We start from the raw sequence: 22,424 nt of genomic DNA, 5'->3' as shown, positions 1-22,424 counted from the left end.
TTCGGGTCGTGCGCGGCGCCGCTGTGATTGCGAAATGCCGTCTGGCACGACCTCATAGTCCAGTGCGCCAATACGTCGGATGATCTTATATGGTCCGAAATAGCGACGTAAGAGTTTTTCGCTAAGTCCTCGTCGGCGTATCGGAGTCCAGACCCAAACACGGTCTCCGGGCTGGTACTCGACGTAGCGTCGTCGAAGATTGTAGTGTCGGCTGTCGGTCCTCTGCTGGTTCTTGATGCGCAGGCGGGCGAGCTGTCGACCTTCTTCGGCCCGCTGCAAATAGGTGGCAACGTCTAGGTTTTCCTCATCGGTGACGTCCGGTAGCATGGCGTCAAGCGTCGTTGCCGGGTTCCTTCCGTAGACCAGGTTGAACGGCGCCATGTGCGTCGTTTCTTGCACGGCCGTGTTGTATGCGAAGGTCACGTACGGAAGGATGGCATCCCACGTCTTGTGTTCGACGTCGACGTACATTGCCAGCATGTCGGCGATGGTCTTATTTAGGCGCTCGGTGAGGCCATTCGTCTGCGGGTGGTAGGCGGTGGTCCGGCGATGGCTTGTCTGGCTGTATCGCAGGATGGCTTGAGTTAGTTCTGCCGTAAAGGCCGTGCCTCTGTCGGTGATGAGGACTTCTGGAGCACCGTGACGCAGGAGAATGTTCTCAACAAAGAATCGCGCTACCTAGGCGGCACTGCCTTTGGGCAAGGCTTTTGTTTCGGCGTAGCGGGTGAGGTAGTCCGTAGCTACGACGATCCATTTATTCCCGGACGTCGACGTCGGAAAAGGCCCAAGTAAGTCCATCCCGATCTGCTGGAATGGTCGGCGAGGTGGTTCGATCGGCTGTAGAAGTCCGGCTGGCCTTGTCGGCGGTGTTTTGCGTCGCTGACAGTCTCGGCATGTCCTTACGTAATGGGCGACGTCGGCAGAGAGGCGAGGCCAGTAGTATTTTACTTGTATCCTCGCGAGCGTGCGGGAAAAACCGAGATGTCCAGCCGTTGGGTCGTCATGAAGAGCTTGCAGAACCTCTGGACGCAACGCTGAGGGTACCACGAGGAGGTAGTTGGCTCGGAGAGGCGAAAAGTTCTTCTTTAGGAGAATGTCGTTTTGCAAGAAAAACGACGCCAATCCTCGCCTGAACACCTTCGGCACAGTGACGCTCTTGCCTTCTAGGTAGTCTACAAGGCTCCTTAGTTCCGGGTCGGCTCGCTGTTGTTCAGCGAATTCGTCGGCACTGATGGGTCCCAAGAAAGTGTCGTCATCCTGGTCGTCCTGTGGCGGCGGTTCGACGGGGGCGCGAGACAAGCAGTCGGCGTCAGAGTGCTTTCGGCCGGACTTGTAGACGACGGTGATGTCGAATGCTTGAAGTCTCAGACTCCATCGTGCGAGGCGACCTGAAGGATCCTTCAAGTTAGCTAGCCAACACAAGGCGTGGTGGTCGCTTACAACTTTGAAGGGCCTGCCATAGAGGTAGGGGCGAAACTTTGATGTAGCCCAGATGATGGCGAGGCACTCCTTTTCTGTTGTGGAATAATTTGATTCCGCCTTCGATAGCGACCGGCTAGCGTAACTTACAACCCTTTCTAGTCCGTCAGTCCGCTGCACAAGCACGGCGCCGAGTCCTACGCTGCTTGCGTCGGTGTGGACTTCGGTATCGGCGTTTTCGTCGAAATGCGCAAGAATGGGCGACGATTGCAGGCGTCGCTTCAGTTCTTCAAAATGCTTCGATTTGCGGCGTCTCCCACTTGAACTCGACGTCGGCCTTCGTGAGGTATGTCAGTGGCTCGGCGATCCGTGAAAAATCCTTGACGAAGCGCCTGTAATAGGCGCACAGGCCAAGAAATCTACGCACTGCCTTCTTGTCGGCGGGCGGAGGAAAGTCAGTGATGGCCGCCGTTTTCTGTGGGTCAGGGCACACTCCAGACTTGTTGATGACATGGCCCAAAAACAAGAGCTCCTCGTATGCGAAGCGGCACTTTTCTGGCTTCAACGTGAGTCCGGAGGTCTTGATAGCTTGAAGAACTGTTTCAAGGCGCCGGAGGTGTTCCTCGAAGCTTGAGGCAAACACAACGACGTCGTCCAAATAGACGAGGCAAGTCTGCCACTTCAAGCCTGCCAGTACTGTATCCATGACCCGTTGGAAAGTCGCAGGTGCCGAACAAAGACCAAACGGCATGACCTTGAACTCGAACAGTCCGTCTGGTGTTATAAAGGCAGTCTTCTCCCGGTCTCTCTCGTCGACTTCGATTTGCCAATAGCCGGTTTTGAGGTCCATCGACGAAAAATACTTTGCGTTGTAGAGTCGATCCAAGGCGTCGTCAATCCGTGGGAGAGGGTATACGTCCTTCTTCGTGATTTTGTTGAGGCGACGATAATCGACGCAGAAACGTAGGGTTCCATCCTTCTTCTTCACTAACACCACGGGGGACGCCCACGGACTCTTGGACGGCTGGACGATGTCGTCGCGTAGCATTTCGTCGGACTTGTTGCCTTATGGCCTCGCGTTCGCGCGCCGAAACTCGGTACGGGCTCTGACGGAGTGGGCGGACATATTCGTCGGTTATGATGCGGTGCTTGGCGACCGGGGTTTGTCGAACTTTTGACGACGACGAGAAGCAGTCCTTGTATTGCAGGAGCAGAGCTTTTAGCTGTTCTTTCTTATGCCAAGGAAGGTTCTGATTGACGTCGAAAGTTGGTTCAAGTACTACAGTCTTCGTTGCAGGTGCACTAGAATCCGTGAAGGCAAAAGCACTGCCGGCTTGTACTATTTCCTCGATGTAGGCGACCGTTGTGCCTTTGTTAATGTGCTTGTATTCGTCGCTGAAGTTCGTGAGCATCACTCTTGCTTTGCCTTCACGTAGCTTAGCTATGCCTCTAGCGACGCAAATTTCACGATCGAGCAGTAAGTGATGATCGCCCTCGATGACGCCCTCCATATCTGCAGGCACTTCGGCACCGACGGAAATCATTACACTGGAGCGAGGCGGAACGGTGACTTGTTCTTCTAGCACATTCAAGGCATGGTAACTGATGTCTGTATCCGGTGGTATCGCGTTGTGCGTTGAAAGCGTTATTGACTTGGACCTTAAATCGATGACTGCACCATGTTGGTTTAGAAAGTCCATGCCTAGGATGACGTCCCTGGAGCAGTGCTGCATGATTACGAAGCTCGCCGGGTAAGTGCGATTGTTAACCGTGACTCGCGCTGTGCAGATTCCAGCCGGCGTTATTAGGTGGCCTCCCGCTGTCCGGATATCAGGTCCTTGCCAGGCCGTCCTCACTTTCTTCAACTTGGCGGCGAACGGGCAACTGAAGACGGAATAGTCAGCTCCAGTGTCGACGAGAGCGGTGACGCTATGACCATCGATTACCACGTCTAAGTCGGTAGACCGTCGTCTGGCGTTGCGGTTAAGTCGTAGCGTCGGATCACGGCTACGTCGGCTTGCTTCGCTGCTGCTACGTCGCGTCGGTAGGTCTTCTTTCGGCGGCGAAGTGTTGTCGTCAAGGCTCTTGCTAGGTGGTGTGCTGGTACCTCGTTGTGATGATTGCTGAGTTGTCGTCGTCGGTGGCGGCGGAGGATCTTCGGTATTGCGTCGTACAGCAACCGCACCTCCATCGGTTGCTGCCTTTAGTTTCCCGGATAGGGGCTCACGGACCGGCCCCGCGCTGGGCCAGTGTATGGTCGGCGCTGCGGCGACAGGTAACGTCCTGGTGACGGCGAGCGTGAGGGTCGTCGTGGTTGCCATTGGGCTCCGGCGAGGTAGTCAGCGATGTCGCGTGGTCGCTCGCCAAGCTGTGGACATGGCGCGTTGACGGCGAACCCTCGTAGGCCCATCTCGCGGTATGGGCATCGGCGGTAGACATGGCCGACTTCCCCGCAGTGATAGCAGAGCGGGCGGTGGTCGGGGCCGCGCCAAATGTCCGTCTTCCGCTGGTAGCTGCGCTGGGCGACGGGTGGGCGTGCTGGCGGCGGCGGCGGTGGACGACGGAACTGCGGCGTTACGGGGCCCTGGCGCGAGCGCGGAGGGGGGCCTTGACGACGGGCGACGGCGGCGTAGGTCATCGCTTGCGGCTGTAGTTGAGGCGATGCCGGAACTTCTGGCACTTCCAGTGATCGCTGAACCTCTTCTTTAACTATGTCGGCGATTGAAGCCACCTGAGGCTGCGACCTTGGGAATAATTTCTGTAGTTCTTCCCGTACAACAGCTCTGATCGTCTCGTGCAGGTCGTCGGCGCCTAGAGCTTGAGCTTCGGCGTAGTTTGTCAGCGCACGGCGGTTGTATTGTCTGGCTCGCATTTCAAGCGTCTTCTCGATCGTTGTCGCCTCCGAAACAAATTCTGCCACAGTCTTGGGCGGGTTGCGCATCAATCCAGTGAATAGATGCTCTTTGACGCCCCGCATCAAGAACCTAACTTTCTTTTCTTCAGACATGTCGGGGTCGGCGTGGCGGAAGAGGCGAGTCATCTCCTCCGTGAAGATCGCGATGCTCTCGTTCGGCAATTGAACTCTGGTTTCCAGGAGAACTTCAGCCCTTTCTTTTCGTACGACACTCGTGAAGGTCCTGACGAAGTTCTCGCGAAATAGGTCCCAAGTCACCAGGGTGGTCTCCCTGTTCTCAAACCATGTCCGAGCAGCGTCATCCAACGAAAAATAGACATGGCGCAGCTTGTCATCGTCGCTCCATTTGTTGAATGTCGCGGTCCTCTCGTACGTCTCCAGCCATGTTTCAGGGTCTTCAGCTGATGATCCACGGAAGGTCGGTGGCTCCCGAGGTTGCTGCAGCAGGATGGGGGACGCTGGGGCTGCCATTGAGGTCGTTGACTTGGCCTTGATCGCTGTGGTCTTCTCGGGAAGAAGTCCGTATTCTGGCAAAAGACCTTGCTGCCTACGGCTAGCTCGCTGGTCCTTGGCGACGTTGGTCTCGTCCTCCGGTTTCGGGCTTGGGTCGCGGCTTTGCGGGGGCGTCCGCTGCATGGACACAAAAGCACCTCCACCAGATGTCACGTAGTAGTGACGCTGAAGAAAGCAGTCGTAAAACTGTGTACAACGAAACTGGTCGTTTATTGGGCGAACCTGTGCCCACAAAAGCAAGGTACACTCAAAGCACAACGATAGCGGCGAACACAGTCGGCGATCGTCGAAAATCTGATCAGCGGCGAAACGCGTCGGCTTTTATACCTGAGTCATCGAAGGTTCTAGATTAATCCCTGATGCCCGCGTGTCTTCCATAAAGTTCTAGACAATTCGCGTCAGTCATGCAATCAGATAACATAAGCGTCGGTGAAAACAGGCAATGGAAAGAAGCATCGATAACGTTCTAGAAACTTCCGATACAGGCGCGTCCTGCGCCGAGCGATAACGTTTAACATTTGTTAGCCGGTGGAAAGCGGCCACCGGTGAAAGATAAACATCTATACGTGTCAATATTGTGGGCATTTCTTAGTGACTTCTTCGTTGGCTGCACATGTTCATGATCTCATCGGCTTCGTCGTCTTCATCGCTTGTGGGGACTCATCTAGAGACTGATCTGTGCCTCGAGTGTGATCGGTCCGCCGCGTCTTCGGGGCGTATTAAAGGTCGTGTAAACGCTACGTCGCAAGTGGTGGAGGTTGATCCTCGGTCCCCCGTCCTCTGCTCGCCCGCTCTACCTCCTGGAGCTTCGCTCAGGTCGCCGTTTGTGCCAGCTGTCCGCCAACATGCCGCAGGACGAGCCATCTGGCACTTCTACGTCTACAATCTCGGCTCCGCCTGCCGCAGCCTCTCCATCTTGGATCGTCAGTGGGCCCCAGCGCGACCCCCATCTGTTCGCTGGCTTCCGTGGTGAAGATGTGGAGGATTGGCTTGACAACTACGACCGGGTGAGTTTTGCTAACCACTGGAACAAGGTGACGAAGCTACGCCACGTCTCCTTCTACCTCACGGGCGTAGCGAAGACTTGGTTTTTCAACCACGAGATCGACCTCACCGACTGGAATATTTTCAAACAGCAGCTCCGACAGGTTTTTGGTACTCCGGCTGTTCGTTCCGCCATCGCGAAGAAGACACTCGACACTCGCAAACAACAACTCGGCGAGTCATATACCTCGTATATAGAGGATGTCCTCGCTCTGTGTCGACGCGTCAACGCTTCCATGGCCGAATCAGACAGAGTACGCCACATACTAAAAGGCATTGGGCCTCTTGCCTTCAATGCGTTGGCAATCAAGGACCCGGCTACCGTCGCTGATATTGTAGCTACGTGCCAGTGCCTCGACGAACTCGAATCTGTCCGATTGCCGCCCCCGGACACCCCTGACAACAACCCTATCACCGATTCCTCGTTGCGCGCAATGGTCCGCGCAATCATACGAGAAGAGCCTCTTCGCTTCTCGGCAGGTCCCATTCCTGCCCACACCCCCAGTCCCACATTGCGTGACGTTGTCAAGGAGGAGTTGGCGTCTATGGCGGGTACTGCGTATACGGACCCTCTAGTCCCTAGGCCCCCACCAACGTACGCGCAGGTAGCCGCAGCTGCCCCAGCCTTCGTGCCATCGATGCCTCCGAAACCAACGCAGACGCACTTGGCTTCGATGTCTACCAGCACACCAAACCAAGCTTACTTTCCGCCATGGCGTCCAACGCGACCTATGTGTTACTACTGTGGATATCGTGGCCACATCGCACGTTTCTGTCACAAGCGGCAGCAAGACGAACGGCGCGGATTTGACACCTACGAACGGGACGACTTTTGTGCTGGGGCCTCTTTTCAACGCCGTCCTTATGCGCCGCGTTCCGACCGCTCGCCGTCACCACCTGCAACCTCCGCGACGCGTTCTAGCTACCGTCCTGCCAGACGCCGCTCGCCGTCACCCCTTCGTCGCTCTACCTCGCCACTTCGACCAGCCTCTCCATTCGCCGACCGTCGCCCGGAAAACTAAAGTATGCAGCTTTTGGAGGAAAAGCTGCATTGCTCGACAGGACAGAAATTCCTCCAGCGCGTCCGCATAACATGCTATCTGTTTTCGTAGAAGGAGTACACGTGGAAGCTTTAATAGACACTGGCGCTAGTTTGTCAATTATTCACCGTGATTTGTGTCCGCGCCTCAGGAAAGTTACCACTCCTTATGATGGACCTACGCTACTCGCTGCTCCAGGGAACGCGATTCGACCTGCCGCCATGTGCACTGTTCGTGTCTCCATTGATGGAATTCTGCATTATGTACAATTCGCAGTGCTCAGTTCGTGTACCCAGCAGCTGATATTAGGATGGGATTTTCTTTCTACGGCGTCCGCTTCTATCTGCTGTCGGAAACGTGTTCTCCACATGACCGACACCGCCTATTCGCTACATACAGATGACGCACCACTTCGTTTGCTTGCTGCAGAAGACACCGAGCTACTTCCTTGCCATCAGCGAATTGTTGCAATCGCGTCGGATGTCATTGACCATGGTGACGTGTTCGTAGAACCATCTGCGCACTGTCTCAGCAGAGGGATAGTCTTTGCATCAGGGCTGGTCCGGCTTGAGAATGGCTCCGCATTCGTCTGCGCTACCAACCCAGCATCCGAAAAACTTCTGATCCCTAAGGGCACTACGTTGGCTTTCGTCACTAAATTCGAGCATCTCTCTATTGTTTCTGTTGAAGTGGCTTCTGTTGGACGTTCCGCGTCTCTCTCTGCCCTTGAAGCTGCCATCAGTTCCGACCTGACCTCTTCACAGTCACAGCAGTTGCTTGCTTTGCTGAAAAAGGATGAAACTTCGTTTGACGCACATGCCACTTCATTGGGACAGACTTCCGTCATCACGCATCGGATAGAAACAGATGGCGGGTCCATTGTTCGCCGTTGACCATATCGTGTCTCTCTCGCCGAGCGGAAAGTCATTGAAGAATACGTCGACGACATGCTGCAACGGGGAATAATACGCCCCTCCGCTAGTCCTTGGTCATCCCCCGTCGTTCTAGTTCGGAAAGAAGACGGCTCTCTCCGGTTTTGCGTTGATTACCGGGCACTCAACAAGATCACGCGCAATGATGTGTACCCTATGCCACGCATAGACGATGCCTTGGATTCACTGCAGAATGCCGAGTACTTCTCGAGTCTTGATTTGCGTTCAGGCTACTGGCAGATACCTATGCATGAGGACGATAAAGAAAAAACTGCGTTTTCAACACCAGATGGGCTCTACGAGTTCAACGTAATGCCATTCGGCCTCTGCAATGCAACCGCAACATTCGAGCGCATGATTGACAATGTTCTGCGTGGCCTAAAGTGGAAGACTTGCTTGTGTTATCTCGACGATATTGTAGTTTTCTCTTCCACCTTCTCTCAACACCTGCAACGACTGGACGAAGTTCTCACGTGCCTTGCCAATGCTGGCCTACAGCTAAACACGAACAAGTGCCGTTTTGCCAGCAAGACAATTAAGGTCTTGGGTCACATTGTGAGCAAGGACGGCATTCGTCCTGATCCCGATGTTTCAGCGGTTCTTCACTTCCCTCGCCCCGAACGGACCAAAGATTTGCGCAGTGTCCTTGGCCTCGCTTCTTATTTTCGCCGCTTCATACGTGACTTCGCCTCAATAGCTGCCCCGTTGCACAAATTACTCGGGTCGGGTGTTCCCTTTGAGTGGTCTCCCGAATGCGAATCAGCGTTTACCCATCTGAAAAACTCCCTCACATCTGAACCAGTACTTCGCCATTTCGATGAAACCGCACCCACACTCCTACATACGGACGCTAGTGGTCATGGCATCGGTGGTATTCTCCTACAGCGAGATGAGTCTTTACGTGAGCGGGTCGTCGCCTACGCAAGCCGCGTACTGACGCACACCGAGAAGAATTATACCATCACTGAGAAGGAGTGCCTCGCTGTCGTTTGGCCGGTACAGAAGTTTCGACCTTATCTTCACGGCCGCCATCTTACCATTGTTACGGACCACCATGCCTTATGTTGGCTTTCCACGCTCACGAACTTTTCTGGACGCCTTGGTCGCTGGATTATCCGTCTTCAAGAATACGACTTCACTATTATCTACAAGTGTGGTAAAAAGCATCAGGACGCAGATGCGCTTTCTCGCTGCCCCCTCCCTACGACGCCATGCCATGGTCCTGCTCCTACCTTCCGCGACAAGCTTTCGGACCGTCCTTCTCCGCATGTGTTGTCTTTAACCGCTATTGACCAGACTCCTTCTGATGATCATGGATCGCTCATATCTCAGCAACTCGCTGACTCCTACTGTCGACGCATCATAGACCGCCTTCAGGGCACTTCGCGCCCGCCCAACGCCCGCCTTCGTCGACAGCTGACGCAATTCAAGCTCGACAACTGCGCCCTGTACCGCCATATATATCACCCTGACGGTCAACGCTGGGTGCCTGTTCTACCTCGCTCTCTTCGCGCGCATGTCCTTCAGGCCAACGACATGACTGCTGGTCACCTTGGTTTCCAGAAAACGTACGACCGCATCAAAGGTCGCTTCTACTGGCCTGGCTTATCCACACGTGTAGCGCGGTACGTCGCTTCCTGCGCCATTTGCCAGCTTCGAAAGCTACCCACATCTGGTCAAAGCGGAGAACTCCAACCAATCCCGTGTTCGTCGGCACCATTCGAAGTCGTTCGCATTGACCTGTATGGTCCCCTTCCCATGACTCTCACCGGAAATCGATGGATAGTGACAGCTGTCGACCACTTGACACGTTACGCCGAAACAGGTTGCGTGACTTCGGCGTCGGCTTCTGAAGTGGCTGCGTTTATACTTCAAGCATTAATCCTGCGTCACGGTGCTCCTCGTGTCATCCTTAGCGACCGTGGAAAGGCTTTCCTTTCACAAATTGTAGAAGAGTTGCTCCGAGCCTCCGGCACCACCCACAAGACAACCTCCAGTTACCACCCTGAAACCAACGGCTTGACTGAGCGCTTTCATCGCACGCTCTCCGACATGATAGCTATGTACATTCAACCAGACCACACAAACTGGGACGCAATTTTTCCATTCGTGACTTTTGCGTACAATACCGCCGTACAACGCACAGCTGGTTTCTCGCCATTCTACCTCGTATATGGCCGTTCGCCCTCTTCTTTTCTTGACGTCTCTTTCTTCTCCGCCCCGGTCACTCTAGCTGCATCCTCTTGTGAACAATATATATCACGCCTCCTCCACTGTCACCATATCGCCCGCATCAACACTGAAGCAATGCAACATGACCGCAAGAACCTCTATGACGCATCCCACCGCGCAGTGTTTTTCCGCCCGGGCGATGAAGTGCTACTCCGGACTCCAGTTCGCACTCCTGGCTTATGCGAAAAGTTTCAGTGTCGGTTCATATGCCCATACAGAGTCTTAGAGCAGACTTCTCCCGTTAATTATTGCTTTCAACCTATTGTGGTTCCAACTGACCGCCGCTGTCGCGCTCCCGAGATTGTCCACGTCTGTCGCATGAAGCCTTTCACAAGGCGTTCGCCGTCCCTTTAAGTTGCGGCCAGGCTGGCCGCTCGCACGTGGGGGAAATTAGTGTGGGCATTTTTTAGTGACTTCTTCGTTGGCTGCACATGCTCATCATCTCATCGGCTTCGTCTTCATCGCTTGTGGGGACTCATCTAGAGACTGATCTGTGCCTCGAGTGTGATCGGTCCGCCGCGTCTTCGGGGCGTATTAAAGGTCGTGTAGACGCTACGTCGCAATATGTTAGAAATTGTTGAAAAACAACGTGCGTCCTCCGTTTTTCTCTCAAGTTCTATATATGGTCCCTGTATAGCCTCTTTCTCTCTCTGTGAGAGTGTGTGTGTTTGTGTGTGTGTAAACATAAACACGCTGGGTATTATGGTGCAGCGCTGTTGATCACGAGGTGGCTGGTTATATCTCGGCAGTGGCATTTTGATGCAGAAGGATTAGAGCAACGCCCGTGTACCGTGCATGGGGTGCACGTTGAAGAACTCCAGATAGTCAAATATATTTCGAAGGCCACCACTACGGCGGGCCTGATAATCAGATAGTGGTTTTGACACGTAAAAGCGAAGAGCACAACGTAGTTCACACTCGACTAGGCTTTGGTAGTTGCAAACTTTATTGGATTGGCGCTAAAAGTTAACGTCAGCTTCGTAGCAGGGAAGACAGCGCAGCGAAATGCCAGCAATAAAGGTGTAGCTATCGCATACTTAAACAGAGTCTAGCCTCTTTGGCTACCGCAGGACTCTGTGCCCTTCGGCGACACAAGCTGCACGAACGCAGCTAGAATGTACACTTGTGCATGTGCCTAAACGTGCATTTGCCCGAACACGTTCCGCCACGATGAAACACGCCACCCAAATTTAGAAAGAAGGTTTGAGCTCCAGTTCAACTTCAGGTTTAAAATATAACGGTTCATATGAATTGAACCAGTTTGTGTTCGTTTGTATAAGGAAAGAATTTTTAAAACTCCGGCAGATTCCATGCCTTGTGGGAATCGATGGTACGCGAAGCAGTGTGCGGGGAGCCTACCAAGTTAACGAAATGGCCATGAGAGCACCTAGACGTAGGCGGCTCTTTCCTGACCTATATGAGGTCCACGTCATGACATTCATGACATGAGTCCTCGGGAGTCCATTTAGCTGCAAATAAGAGACCTTAGGGCGAAAGCCTTAGTCATACTCGTGACTAAGACTTCTACCACCATCCTTTAGTGTTTCCTTCACTTAGTACCCACGTCCAAACCCATTTCAGTGTTTTTGAGTGTTAATGTTTTTTTCACTTAGTCATTGTCATTTTTGCTAAGTCATGGTTTTGACTTATTTCTACCACCATCCTTTAGTATTTCTTTCTCTTTGTACCGACGTCCGAACCCATTTGAGTGGTTTCTGAGTGTTAATGTTTTTTCGCTGAGTCATTGACGTTTTTTGAATCATGCTCAGGACTATGACTTCTTTGACCATTCATTAGTGTTTCCTTCAATTAGTACCGACATCGGAACCCATTTCAGTGGTTTTTGAGTGTTAATCTTTTTTCGCTGAGTCATTGTCTTTTTGCTCAGTCACGGTCATGACTATGACTTCGACCAATAACCTTAGCCTTTTCCTTCACATAGTGCCCACGTCCGAAGCCATTCCAGTGGTTTTTGAGTGTTAATCTTTTTTTCGCTGAGTCATTGTCATTTTGCCGAATCATGCTTTTGACTTCTACCACCTTTAGCTGGGTCATCGTCGTGACTTACATGACACGCATGTCATGACATTTATGTCATGACCCTTTAGTTATGTTCGTCATACACTCCTGTCATACTATACCAATATTGGTACCTATCAGGTTAACGAAACGACCATGAGAGCACCAAGACGTAGGCGGCTGTTTCATGACCTACATGACACGCATGTCATGACATTCATGACATATAATTTATGTTGGTCATATACTCTTGTCATAGTATGCCAATTTTGGTACATACCAAGTTAACGAAACGACCATGAGAGCACAAAGTCGTAGGCGGCTAGGTAGATAGATAGATAGATAGATAGATAGATAGATAGATAGATAGATAGATAGATAGATAGATAGAAACTGTCAAAGTAGCAAATGCTAGCCAAGAAGTGCTTCGCATTTATTACAGAAAAAGAGCGTAAATCTGTTTTGTGCTATATCTCGATACTCCTCCTGACCTACCCGGAAAGAATAAAAATAGGCACGCGTGATCTTCTTTATGCCGCAATTAGCCATCGAAACTTAAACAGTTTGGAAACACACGTTGAAACGATTTCTATTCCATCATTTCTATTATAGCTACTCCAGTTTTCATACCACTACGAGCGAAAGTGAGCGCCAACTAAGAAGGGCTTCTTAAGTTCAGCAATTACATAGGTTTCCCACCAGAGGCATTGACCAATTTCAAACACTAGCGAATTTAATCAGAACATGCCTGACTAGGAATCCAACACGTTGAAAACCACAGTTAGGATGCTGTCATTTGTAAAATAACTTCAAGCTGCCGAGAATTAAGAAATGAGGCAGTATGGCTTAGCCAGAATTGCAGGAAACGCAAAAAAGAAGCTGCAGCTTAGATGGCTAACCAAATAGGAACATTTTTTTTTCATTTTGATTGAGTTCCGGAGTGAAAAAAATAACGTAATGTTCCAGTTCAGTTCCACTTTGCACTAAAATTGCTTTCTCTGTTTTTTTTTTTATGCGGTTGTCGGTTCAGTTTTGGTTCGACACCCTGCTGATGATAGACGGCGCTGAAAAAGAGGTATATTTAGGTAATATAAAAGCAATATCAGCAGTGATTATTTTGCACTCGGCAGGTTATTATTATTGATTAGGAAATACGTTTTATTCTAATAACATAGATGGCTCTGATCTTAAATAAAAAAAGGCGTTCTTTATCACTATTTGTGCCCTCGTCAGCTACTCTTGCCTTAGTCGCAACTCTCATGTTGCCCTCATAACATTACATTCTGAACTTCTGAAAGCTTCTGCGACTTGTATCTCACCTTCTTTAACTGCTTTTTTTTCTATGTATGCGCATACTACTCCTCATGTAATACACCGCATGGTGTCAGTATCGATTGCTATAATTTTTTTGCCTGCGATAGACATGAGTGAGCTCCTAAAATTGGATATAAGAAATTTTGCCGAAGCGCTGGTAGGAACATTACTTTTCACGGTGAATCGCTGCCATTATTTATTTTTCCCGCAATTGATTGCACTAGCTGCTTCATCAATTGCAATTTCAGTCGAATTGCCTCTTATACATACATATATTATGCTCTCACATATGCGGAATAACCTCCCTTGCGTACAGCATACAAGACTCCGGATAGACCAACGAATTTTATAGAGGCAGGGATAAATGCGCGGTTTCTGCATCAAATTGGAAGAACTATTCTGTCATGAGAATTAAACTGAGTTTAACGTTTAGTTCCTCGCTTGTTATTTGCGGAACATATGAGTCTGCTTGAAATTTTTTTGCAAATGCCTTTTCTCTCAACATTTTGCCTACATTAGCGTATCATTGAATAACTCCACAGGCCTTGATGATCACGCTCACTCTGCTCAAGTCTAAACTTCATTTTATGTTTTTATAGCATTCGGCGACTACCTAAAGAATGGAGATTGCCCTGGAACTAACAGAGTTCCGGTAAGTAGAATTGTTCATTAAAGTTATATAGACAACCTGGTATCAACAAGCGCTCTGATATGGGGTCTATAGACCGTATATATTTTAATAGATTTCGCGGCTTCCCAATGAGAGCATTTCACTTTTTATGTGTGTATCTGACGAAAACAGATGATTTTCGTATTCATACGACTCGAATGAGAAGGCGAATTCTACAGAATGGTCATGTTATAGCGAATTCTTGCATCCATAACGCGTGCGTGCTCTCAGATCCTCATGGCATTTTATCCTAAACACCAGCACTGAACTGCAAGGCAGCGAAGGAAAAATTGGGAAACCTTCCTATTATGTGGATGTCACGCTTATCTTGCAGGCGAAAATAGGTGCGTTTAATTCCAACCCGATTTGGTTTGAGCCAAGTGTGCTCCATGGCGACGCTGGGAAAACTCGCAATGGTGCGGTTGTGAAATTAATAGTTAATTTCTTGGCATATGTGTCCTATTACATGCTCAGGCCGTTATGCAAGAGGCCAGGTTTTCTGCCAAAAACGGCTCGTAAAGATGGCCTAAACCTGTATTTTAGGTATAAATATAAATCACGCGGGAGAAAGGGGGGAAACTGCATTTGGGATATATAGATGCAACATAGAGCTTTACATTTTTGTACGCGATTGACACGTTCGCTATTGTATATGGGATATTTCAATGCATTTCTGTAAATATAATAATAACTACGATGTAGAGGCGTCTAGAAGCGACTATTGTTATTTGCTTGTATATTTATCCGATAGTTACTTTCTCAGAGCATTGCTTTCAGTTTTACAAGGGAAACGAAAAAAAGATTTCTTGATGACCCAGGCTATTGCGTATGCCACACCAAGTGTCCTTCTTATAAAAACAGACACTTGCGTTACGCTGTGTGGACTAATCGTTCATTAAATGGTTACAGTGCGACAGTGGTGTACTGTTCTGTTGCCAGGCTATTACCGAGCGTGCTGTTTCGTCGCCGTATTGACAACTTAAACTATGAGAGGCCGTAGAACCCGCTCTTTTATGCCATCGCCAGAATTGCGAATTTCGAGTTCTCAGAATACTGCTGAAAAACATTGTTGCGTGCCGCGTGGTGTCGGAACTAATAAGTAATCGAAATCTTCACAAGTAGACAGCTTCGGGGCTGTGATATAGCAGCGATGCCTTCTGCTCAATTCTATGCCACTGTTACCAACCACACCCAGCAATGCAGAATCAATTACGAAACAAAATTCCCGAAGTGCACCTGTGACCTCGTTTACGAGATACCGTTGGCTTGTGGAAGAGTGCACAGCCACCCGCATCTTTAACTATATCGTGCAAGCGTCCACCACGCGTCATTTTAGTGCCTTTAAGCGCCGATAATCAGCGAGACCCGCCAAAGTACTCTCAAGCGCACTAAGCACTCTCCTGTAAAAGAGTCCTCTAATGCGACGTTGCCTTCAGGACGACCTATGAGCACATTATAGTGTTCTCGCGCCATATAGCAAAAATGCGGGGGGCTGTAGATCGGAAAAACCGGGCAATGTTTTAATCGTAGCGCAAGGCAGCATAAAAACAATGTAAAAAACAGGTACGGGAGCCATTGAGCTGCGCACTGTAACAAATTCACACTTACTCCATTGTTCAGTCACCCTATAGGGCCGCTAGTTGTACTCCATTCGTAAAGCCGACGTTCGGTTTTGTCTCACGTGATTGTGCAGGCCAGGCCGATATCGCGGCCTAAGCCAATATATAGGCCAATCACGTGAGGCGAAACTGAACGTCGGCTTTTCGAACACGTAGAAGATAGTGGCCTAGGATTTGGAAGCACGCAAAAAGCAAAAAAGAAAGTGAAATTCCAGAAGCTTACGGCATTGCTAAAGCAGCAGATAAATGTGTCAGGGCAGCGTCACTCAGTGTAACAAAACTTAAGATAATTTTCTACATAAACACCTGTAATCCTGGGCCGTACGCACGCTATTCAACATTCTAGGTCTTGTCGTTTTTTTTGAGATGTGATCAAGGTAGTTGTTCCTCCAATAAATTTTTCAGTTGGCAGTTCAGCGCTTGTCCCGTTCGGCTTTCGATTGCTGGCCTCGTCTTCTTCGCGCTGCTTCAAGCTACACTCCAGATGGACCAACTCAACAAAATCAAGTGGTTGCTATTAGCAACAACCGGTCATGGTCAGTTGGTCCTTCTAATAATGTGGGCGCCGCGTCACTCTGACCATTGACGATGGGCAAAAACGAAGAGCATGGAAAATGCATCACTCCAAAATCTCATCCTAGAATAGCGTGTAAACGCAAATGTATAAACCCTACGTACTCATATGTGCAATGCAGGCAGCATGTCAGCACATTACAGACCACAAGTGAAGAAATCACTAAAGGGTGATGGTAGAAGTCATACTCATGAGGATGACTAAGGCATCAGGCCCTCTTAGGCGTAGGTAGAGGTGCACCTGAGGACTCATTACATCAAGGTAATGGCATGCATGTCATGTAAGTCATGAAAGAGCCGCCTACGTTTTGGTGCTCTCATGGTCTTTTCGTTGACTTGGTAGGCTCCCCGCACACTGCTTCGCATAACATCGATTCCCACAGGGCGTGGGATCTGCCAGCTTTTTTCTTCTTGTCGTATCGAAGTGGTCGGCTGCAAATCTGCAGCCTGACGTCCCCTGTATCTGCCCTTTGAACGTCGCTATTGGAAATGACAAATAAAACTTCAGCGTACTGGAACTTACAGCTTCAGTTATATTGTGAAGAAACATCAGGAAGAACTCGAAAGCAGTATTTTTTGTAACTTGTTTGGAAAGTAACTAGCGTATGTAATGCGGCCCTGTATAAAGGGTTGGTGGCCAGAGACCGCATTTTCTGAAGTTTAGACTGGTTGGCCGGGTCTCGTTTTGTTCTCGCAGAACAGCTTTTCAAACCCGGTGAAGCCGAGTTTCTTCGCCGCTGGTCTACGCGGTACCTAAGCGTCTCTCGAGGCAAAGATTTGCTACAGCGAGAAGAATGCCCAAATGTTGTTTGCCTATGTAGAGACGGTGTACTTTTGTGTCCCTCAGGTGTCATTCATGAATTCGAGTCTGGCTTTTATGCTTTTGCATTTACACTGTCATAGTGCATTTTGATGTGTGGCGAAACCCGTGTCAAGCAGACACCATTTGCTATTTTGTTTGCTCATCTGTTTTGTTTATATCAAGTATGATGCATTGCATGTGCGATACGTTATATTGTACTCTACGTTCATACCACAGTTGTACGAGTGCCTACGAGTGAATAAATTTCCTTGTCAACTTACCAACATGTTCTCGTTTTGGGTGCCCGGATAACGGCTCTGGCTTTTGGCTCAAGGTCACTTGAAGGCAGCCGACAACGAGAGCTAACACCATTTCATGCTTAAAAAACGTGCGGCAATTTATGCCCGTGTTTCTCTCAGAAGTCAGTGAATGAGAAGGAGGTGGGTGTGTCTAGCGCTTGAAAAACCTCACGGGGCGTCATGAAGTACCCTGACTGTACAAATTGCGACACGCCAGTATACAACAATGCATGGTGCCTCATTTGTGTGATTTTTTTAAGTTAATACTTTAGCCATACAAGAAGTTTCACAGAAATTCCAATATCCTGGTAACCTTTTGTTTTCTCCAAATCCACCGCGCTTGTTTAAGAAAACCGGAGGCACGCGAATGTTTCGTTTTTTTTCCAACACGAGTGAGCCCGAATTAACGTGTTCAGGAGGATTCGAATCGGTTCGAACCGTTATAATTCTCGTCCCGGAGCTGAACCCAAACCGAATGAAAAAGCGGAAACCCTAACGAACTCGACATATATTCGGTTCGGCACCTTGTGCACGTTATTCCAAAAGTATCTATTGTAACGAACGGAGCCGAGCCATGTGGCAGTACTTAATTATTTGCGAAAAAGGTGCTTCATGTTATATCTAATAAAATATCCAAAGTAGGTTTACTGTGGACATTCTTGCGGTCCGTTACTCCGCCAAGGAGGGCGGCCGTAGTTGTGAACTTTGTTTTAGTTATTGTGTAGTCGTGAGGCCACTGCTCATTCTCAGCGAGGATTATGGCGAGCAGGCAGCCTACCCTCCTTCATCCAATGCTCCCTCCCGTTTCCTTGACCAGCACCTGCAAGCGGAACTCTTTCCTGTCTTCCCAAGATCCACTCCAGTCTTTTTTATGACGTCTACGCCTCCGCGACGAAGACTTGTAGTATCGACTTCTAGGGAAGATTATGTGCGTATCAGGATGCAGTGAACACAAAGATTTACGGAACGACATGATACGGTTGCGCAGGAATTCCGAAAAGAAAGATTAACACAGACAGATTGAGCAGAAAGAAAGACCGCCTACTCTTTCTTTGTGCTCCGTCTGTCGCGTTGTGTGGCAGTATTTCTACCGTCGTTCTTTCACTACAGCGTGCAAGTTTCTACTCTGTCTGTCGCTGTTAATCTTGTTTTTTTTTCGGGATTTGTTGCGTTACAATATCATGTCATTTATCAAGCACCATCTTGCCCCGGAGAAACTTATTGCACCATCACTTACAGTATCTGTAAGTTCGATACTGAAAATTAGGCATAAAGTATCCTTGAGATACCAGATACACAAGATACAAACCTGAATAATCTGAAACTTAACTGAAGGTTATCGCAAGATTCCCGAAGACAGCCCCAGTCACTGACGGCTAGCAAATGACTGAAGGATTAGATTAGATTATGGGGTTTTACGTGCCAAAACCACGATCTGAAATGACGGAAGGCTACCTTAATCTGCGTGATGATAACGTTATGTTAACTTTATTTTAATAACCAAGTCCGATTAAAATTATAGCAATGCACAAGACTGTGACACCTAGGATCTCTGCACTTTCCAACTATACCCACCCCAACAGGCCTCTATGTTATTGAGAAAATGCGATGCTGTGCATATTAAATGCAGAACTTGTCTGAACACAACTAAAACGAATCATCATTAGTTGTTAAAGGGGAATACCATAAATCAGCTATTTCTGAGCACATGGCCAATCCGATTACTAACTAATGGTCGTAAATAAATAACTTTTTTAAATATTCGAAGGGGACATGCTGTAACTGCCGAATTGAAGTCAACTGGACCCTGCTTCTTTGCTTGTAACTTTGTGCGTCAATGGAATTTGAGGGTATGGCGAAGAGGACCAGAAAGATTACGACACGATAACCATGCCACCCTTTTCAACTAACGGAATGGTCAAATCAAACATTCCGTTGATCTCGCTAGTGTCCTGTGCCAAGAATGTTAGGTTATTATATATATTGATATGGGGTTTATTGGCGTTAGGTCCAGCTCAAAGAGCACCCGAGCAGTTCCAGCCAAACGCCAGCGCGAGGCAAAAACCAGCGACACCGATCCGTTCGTCTTTCTCTTCCTCACTTCAGCAGCCATGCGACCACAGCGACGCTTGTGCTAACTTCGTCATTACAATGGCCCCACGAGAGAAGACTAGCCATCCTGGCGACTCACGGTGACGACACGATAGAGGGATCGTAATACGGTTTAAGCCGGCTGACGTGCACAGTCTCGCGACCACGACGCCGCAGATCGTCAGACAGCGTGAGAGGTTCGACCACATAGTTTACAGGAGATGTACAGGCGACGATCCGGTAGGGTCCGTGGTATTGAGCCAGCAGCTTAGACGAAAGACCGGGAACGTGAGGCGGAATCCACAACCAGACGAGGGAGCCGACACGGAAAGTGGTAGGGCTCAGGTCGGTGTCATGTCGATTCCGCTGGTGGGCTTGACCTTCCGTCGTGAAGGTACGGGCAAGTTGGCGGCATTCTTCAGCGTACCTGGCTACTTCTGATATGGGTCGATATTCAGAGGCGTCAGGTTGGTATGGCAATACTGTATCGAGCGTGCACGAGGGTTCTCGTCTATACAATAAAAAGAATGGTGAAAAGCCTGTGGTTGCTTGAGTCGCGGTATTGTAAGCGTAGGTGACAAAAGGGAGAATCATGTCCCAATTGGAGTGGTCCGACGCGACGTATGCACTGAGCATGTCGCCAAGAGTGCGATTGAAGCGCTCAGTTAATCCATTGGTTTGGGGATGGTACGCGGTTGATGTACGGTGGACGACGTGGCACTCGGCAAGCAGAGCTACGACCACTTGGGAAAGAAAGACACGTCCTCTGTCACTGAGAAGTTCTCGAGGAGCGCCATGTCGAAGCACGAAATTGCGCAGGATGAAGAAAGCAACCTCACGTGCTGTAGCGGCAGGAAGGGCGGCAGTCTTAGCATACCGGGTGAGATGGTCAACACCAACGATTATCCACCGGCTTCCAGACGTAGAGCATGGGAAGGTCGATGCCGACCCTATCGAAAGGCCGCGCAGGGCAAGGTAAAGGCTGAAGAGCGCCGGTCGAGCGTTGCGGAGGAATCTTGCGTTGTTGGCATGCTTCGCAAGCACGGATATACTTTAGGACAAAGCTGGACATACCGCGCCAGTAGAAGCGTTGGCGCAACCTTGCGTAGGTTTTCAGCACGCCTGCGTGAGCACTCTGTGGGTCGGCATGAAAAGCAGCGCAGATGTCAGAGCGCATGTGACGAGGTATTACGAGAAGCCACTTGCGACCACCCGGTATATAGTTGCGGCGGTAGAGCAGGTTGTCTCGCACGGTAAAATGAGAGGCTTGACGGCGGAGCGCGCGGGAGGGCTGATTGGCGGTGGAATCCGACAGAAGGTCGAGAAGGGCAACAATCCACGGATCCTTCCGTTACTCCGAATGCATGGACTCGACGATGAGCGCTGAGATAGCGGAGTACTGTGCCGAGAGAGACGCTGTATCGGGGGGTAGAGGAGAGCGAGAAAGGGCGTCCGCGGCAGAATGCTTGCGGCCAGACCTGTAGACCACTTGGATATCATACTCTTGAAGCCGCAGGCCCCACCGACCGAGGCGGCCCGAGGGATCTTTCAAAGTCGACAACCAGCAAAGAGCGTGGTGGTCCGTGACGACATAAAACGGGTGGCCATAAAGGTAGGGTCGGAACTTGGCAAGAGCCCAGACTATAGCCAGGCACTCTTTCTCAGTGGTTGAATAGTTGGCCTCGGCCTTTGTGAGGGTTCGGCTCGCGTAGGCGACAACATACTCGTGATAGCCAGGCTTCCGTTGCGCGAGAACCGCACCAAGGCCCACGCCGCTTGCGTCAGTGTGCACCTCCGTAGGCGCCAGGGGATCGTAGTGCCGGAGAATCGGAGGAGCTGTGAGCAGCTGGCGTAGCGTCTGGAATGCGTCATCACAATCACGAGACCAGTGAGACATGTCGGTGCCAACGGTGAGAAGTCGCGTCAAAGGTGCGATAACGGTCGCGAAATTGCGCACAAAGCGACGAAAATAAGAACAAAGGCCGATGAAGCTCCGGAGGGTCTTCAGTGACGTCGGCTTAGGGAAGTCGGCGACAGCTCCAAGTTTCGCAGGATCAGGGAGGACGCCGTCTTTGGACACAACGTGGCCCAAGATAGTCAAGGTGCGAGCTGCAAAGCGACACTTTTTGATATTCAGCTGAAGACCAGCGTTCTTAAGACATGTCAAAACATGGTGGAGACGTGAGAGGTGCGTCGAGAAGTCTGAAGAAAACACGACGATGTCATCCAGGTAGCATAGGCAAATGTTCCATTTGAGACCACGAAGTATGTTTCCATCATGCGCTCGAAAGTTGCGGGCGCATTACAGAGCCCGAATGGCATGACGGTAAATTCATATAGCCCATCAGGGGTGACAAACGCTGTCTTCGGTCGATCGCATTCGGCCATGGGAACCTGCCAGTAGCCAGATCGTAGGTCCAATGACGAGAAGTACTCAGCGCCTTGTAAACAATCGAGTGCATCGTCAATGCGGGGTAAAGGGTAGACGTCCTTCCGTGTGACTTTGTTTAGGCTGCGGTAATCGACACAGAAACGAATAGAACCATCTTTTTTTCGCACTAGCACAACTGGAGAAGACCACGGACTCTGGGATGGTTGAACGACGCCACGCTCGAGCATGTCATTCACTTGGTCGCTGATTATACGACGCTCCGCCGCTGAAACGCGATAGGGGCGTTGTCTGAGGGGAGAGTGGGACCCGGTGTCGATGTGGTGGGAAACACTGTTCGTACGACCCAAGGCGTGTTCCGTACAGTCGAACGAAGAACGGAAAGTATCTAGGAGAGACAGGAGTTGCTCGCGGTGCTCGAGGGAAAGGTTGGCGTCAACGCATGAATCAAAGACTTCGGTAGCCAATCGGGAGCTTTTCGGAAATGGTGTCATGGCGTCGAGCGAAAGGCCAGAAGAGGAGCCAGGCACGTCCAAACACTCCGACATGTCAAT

This window comes from Dermacentor silvarum, chromosome 2 (assembly GCF_013339745.2).
Source record: "Dermacentor silvarum isolate Dsil-2018 chromosome 2, BIME_Dsil_1.4, whole genome shotgun sequence".
Lineage (NCBI taxonomy): Eukaryota > Metazoa > Arthropoda > Arachnida > Ixodida > Ixodidae > Dermacentor > Dermacentor silvarum.
The sequence above is the reverse complement of the archived record's forward strand: the minus strand, read 5'-3'. Positions refer to the sequence as shown.